Source organism: Episyrphus balteatus, assembly GCF_945859705.1.
Source record: "Episyrphus balteatus chromosome X unlocalized genomic scaffold, idEpiBalt1.1 SUPER_X_unloc_1, whole genome shotgun sequence".
In the NCBI taxonomy this organism is placed as follows: Eukaryota; Metazoa; Arthropoda; class Insecta; order Diptera; family Syrphidae; genus Episyrphus; species Episyrphus balteatus.
The window spans coordinates 62,501-67,500 of NW_026605125.1; the positions used below are offsets into that span (position 1 = coordinate 62,501).

At 34.2% G+C, this 5,000-nt stretch overlaps 2 non-coding genes across 2 annotated transcripts; both read left to right on the forward strand.

Moving 5' to 3' along the window:
* Nucleotides 1–1,409: 1,409 nt before the first annotated feature.
* Nucleotides 1,410–3,401, forward strand: LOC129920858 (small subunit ribosomal RNA). The gene has a single exon (XR_008773394.1). It is a non-coding gene; the product is annotated as a small subunit ribosomal RNA (ribosomal RNA).
* A 1,319-nt stretch (nucleotides 3,402–4,720) lies between these two features.
* Nucleotides 4,721–4,899, forward strand: LOC129920757 (5.8S ribosomal RNA). The gene has a single exon (XR_008773313.1). It is a non-coding gene; the product is annotated as a 5.8S ribosomal RNA (ribosomal RNA).
* The last annotated feature ends 101 nt before the right edge of the window (nucleotides 4,900–5,000 follow it).

Genomic DNA, 5,000 nt, shown 5'->3' on the forward strand with positions numbered 1-5,000 from the left:
ATTGAAAATTGAGTTTTACCACCCTAGTAAAACTCGATCGCAACCAAGTGCGTTTTTGGGCCATTTACTCAGTCGATTTAGTTGTTCTGAATAACATATATTATATAAAAAAGTCGAAAAAAATTTTCAACATTGAAAATTGACTTTTACCACCCTAGTAAAACTCGACCGCAACCAAGTGCGTTTTTGGGCCATTTTTCCGATTTATTAAGTAGAAAATTTTTTTCCAAAAATTTTATGTCCAAAATTTTTCTAAGTCGAACACTTGGTTGCAAGTGGTTTTTCCTACCCTAGTAAAACTCGACCGCAACCAAGTGCGTTTTTGGGCCTTTTTTCGGATTTCTGGAAAAAGTTGACTTTTTCCCATACAAAATTTTTCAAAAATTGCACTAAGTCCCAAAAAAAGGGTCAACTTTTTTTGTGAAAATTCGCCGAACCGAATGTATCCAAGTATGTTTCAAATCTATTTTACGGAATCGAGCATTTTCGATCCAAAAAGAGGAAAATATGAAGTTATTAGTTTGGTCATGTTATTTACCTCCACTTTGTTGTGAAAAAAACTCAAACTACCAAAGGGGGCGCATATTTTGATGTTAAGGAAACATGTATGTAAACCTCTTTCGATGTGGCTTTTTAAGTTGCAACGAATTAACTTACTGGTAATGTGGTATTATGATTGGGCGGGGACTCGCACCTCGTTTTCACCAAAAGTGGTACCACGGCGTTGTGGCTAAGAACACTGGCTTTGTGGCAAAGATGTCAAAAAAAAATACTTTAAGTAAAGTAATGTCGAAAAAAAAATAATAAATATTAATTTCCAATTGGGATTATTTGTTGAACATAAAAATGTTCATAAAGAAAAATTATTAAAAAGAATTATTAATTCTATATCATAAATAAATGGTTTATTTTATAAAAATATTCCAAAAACACTTCAATATATTGAAGTAAAAGAAAATATTAGAAATTTGAAAATAATCATTGATATGTATTTGTGAAAGGTGCTACACTAAAATTTAACAATATCAGAGTTCACCATACGGTAGGAGTTCTCTTTGTTAAAATAAAAATAGTTGTTATATGAAACCTTTGTGAAATGCATTTTCCCTCATTTTCCAGATAAAAGTAAAAATACAAAATACCCATACAAAATACCCATACAAAATACATACAAATAAATAAAAATAAAAATAAATTTACCAAAAAATATATACAAATAAAAATTGTGTTGGTAAAAAAAATAAAATAATAATTATCCCTATTAGGGAGGATATAAAACAAAAAGTATGTATAAATATAAATAAATAAAAAAAAAAAAAATAAAAACTTTATCATTGGATTTATTGAGAGGAGATTGATGTTATTTTTCAAAATTTCAAATAATATTAAAAATAAAATATTATAACATTATTCTGGTTGATCCTGCCAGTAGTTATATGCTTGTCTCAAAGATTAAGCCATGCATGTCTAAGTACACACGAATTAAAAGTGAAACCGCAAAAGGCTCATTATATCAGTTATGGTTTATTAGATCGTTAACAGTTACTTGGATAACTGTGGTAATTCTAGAGCTAATACATGCAATATAAACACGGACCTTTTGGAACGTGTGCTTTTATTAGGCTAAAACCAAGCGATTTCTTCGGAAATCGTTATAATGGTTGAACTCTAGATAATTTGCCGATCGTATGGTCTAGTACCGACGACAGATCTTTCAAATGTCTGCCCTATCAACTATTGATGGTAGTATCTAGGACTACCATGGTTGCTACGGGTAACGGGGAATCAGGGTTCGATTCCGGAGAGGGAGCCTGAGAAACGGCTACCACATCTAAGGAAGGCAGCAGGCGCGTAAATTACCCACTCCCAGTTCGGGGAGGTAGTGACGAAAAATAACAATACAGGACTCATATCCGAGGCCCTGTAATTGGAATGAGTACACTTTAAATCCTTTAACAAGGACCAATTGGAGGGCAAGTCTGGTGCCAGCAGCCGCGGTAATTCCAGCTCCAATAGCGTATATTAAAGTTGTTGCGGTTAAAACGTTCGTAGTTGAATTTGTGCTTCATACGGGTAGTACAACTACAATTGTGGATTGTACATTACCTTATGTATGCAAGCGTATTATCGGTGGAGTTCTTATACATTTATGATACTTATGTACCATTATGTATTCCTCCTATTAAAACCTGCTTCAGTGCTCTTCATCGAGTGCTGTTGTGGGCCGTTACAATTACTTTGAACAAATTAGAGTGCTTAAAGCAGGCTCCAAATGCCTGAATATTTTGTGCATGGAATAATGAAATAAGACTTCTGATCTACTTTCATTGGTTTTTAGATCAAGAGGTAATGATTAATAGAAGCAGATTGGGGGCATTAGTATTACGACGCGAGAGGTGAAATTCTTGGACCGTCGTAAGACTAACTTAAGCGAAAGCATTTGCCAAAGATGTTTTCATTAATCAAGAACGAAAGTTAGAGGTTCGAAGGCGATCAGATACCGCCCTAGTTCTAACCATAAACGATGCCAGCTAGCAATTGGGTGTAGCTACTTCTATGGCTCTCTCAGTCGCTTCCCGGGAAACCAAAGCTTTTGGGCTCCGGGGGAAGTATGGTTGCAAAGCTGAAACTTAAAGGAATTGACGGAAGGGCACCACCAGGAGTGGAGCCTGCGGCTTAATTTGACTCAACACGGGAAAACTTACCAGGTCCGAACATAAGCGTGTAAGACAGATTGATAGCTCTTTCTCGAATCTATGGGTGGTGGTGCATGGCCGTTCTTAGTTCGTGGAGTGATTTGTCTGGTTAATTCCGATAACGAACGAGACTCAAATATATTAAATAGATGCTTTCAGGATTATGATGTTGAAGCTTTCATAGCCTTCATTCATGAATATAGTAAAATATAATTGTGTTTGAATGTGTTTATGTTAGTGGAGTCGTACCTGTTTGTTTGTCCCATTATAAGGACACTAGCTTCTTAAATGGACAAATTGCGTCTAGCAATAATGAGATTGAGCAATAACAGGTCTGGAATGCCCTTAGATGTCCTGGGCTGCACGCGCGCTACAATGAAAGTATCAACGTGTATTTCCTAGACCGAGAGGTCCGGGTAAACCGCTGAACCACTTTCATGCTTGGGATTGTGAACTGAAACTGTTCACATGAACTTGGAATTCCTAGTAAGTGCGAGTCATTAACTCGTATTGATTAAGTCCCTGCCCTTTGTACACACCGCCCGTCGCTACTACCGATTGAATTATTTAGTGAGGTCTCCGGACGTGATCACTGTGACGCTAACGTGTTACGGTTGTTTCGCAGAAGTTGACCAAACTTGATGGTTTAGAGGAAGTAAAAGTCGTAACAAGGTTTCCGTAGGTGAACCTGCGGAAGGATCATTAACGTGATTTTTCCAATAAAATAAAATTTATATATATTTAATATATATAAAAAAGAAAAATAAAATATAAAAATAAAAATGTACAATTATGGTACAAAATGTATAAAATATACAATAAATATATAAACAAATACAAAAAAGAATACTTCAAAAGAAGTAAAAATACAAATACAAATTAGACTGGGTGTGTTACTATAAGTAATGCATTCAGTCTTTTTTTTTCAAAAAAAATTAAGAACAAAGTATTTAAACGGTAGCCAATTGTCATCGTCATCGAAATAGTGACGCTTATGAAAATATATATATGAATAAACAAACTTGCTATAGCAAAAGTCGAACAACAAAGGTGTCGTACCCTTCGGGGTAATATCCTCCTGGGTGTAAAAACCCGCCCTTCGGCGTGGCGTGTATACGTTGCGACGAATTAACCCCTAAAGGTGTCGTACTTGGACAATATCCCGGTACTATCCGGCTAAAACGCATAGCATAAGTTGTAACGATATATATATAATAAAAAAAAAACAAATACAAAATAGACTGGGTGTGTTACTATAAGTAATGCATTCAGTCTTTTTTTTTCAAAAAAAAAATATGAACAAAATATTTAAATGGTAGCCAAATGGTGTCGTCATCTAAATAGTGACGTTTTTAGCCAATATACAAAAACAAATTAGACTGGGTGTGTTACTATATGTAATGCATTCAGTCTTTTTTTTTCAAAAAAAAATATGAACAAAATATTTAAATCGTAGCCAAATGGTGTTGTCATCTAAATAGTGACGTTATAACCAAAATACAAAAACAAATTAGACTGGGTGTATTACTATAAGTAATGCATTCGGTCTTTTTTTTTCAAAAAAAAATATGAACAAAATATTTAAATGGTAGCCAATTGTCATCGTCATCGAAATAGTGACGCTTATGAAAATATATATATGCATAAACAAACTTGCTAGAGCAAAAGTCGAAAAAACAAAGGTGTCGTACCCTTCGGGGTAATATCCTCCTGGGTGTAAAAACCCGCCCTTCGGCGTGGCGTGTATACGTTGCGACGAATTAACCCCTAAAGGTGTCGTACTTGGACAATATCCCGGTACTATCCGGCTAAAACGCATAGCATAAGTTGTAACGATATATATATATAAAAATAAAAATGTATAAAAATGTTGTACTTAGATTTCTTTAAAAGAAATTTATAAGTTAACGATTCTTTGGAATTGGACATTCGCAACATAAAAAAAATACATAAAATATAAAAAGAAATAAATTTTTATTTCTTAAAAAAAAAAATTGACTAAATATAAAATAAAAAAATAATAATACTCTAAGCGGTGGATCACTTGGCTCATGGGTCGATGAAGAACGCAGCAAACTGTGCGTCATCGTGTGAACTGCAGGACACATGAACATCGACATTTTGAACGCATATAGCAGTCCATGCTGTTATGTACTTTAATTAATTTTGAAGTGCTGCTTGGACTACATATGGTTGAGGGTTGTGATACTATGCTAAATAAGCTGCTTTTGATTTATCAAATGCGCATGTTATATTATTGGATTTGTAAAAATTCATAATATTAAAATATAATATATACCTCAA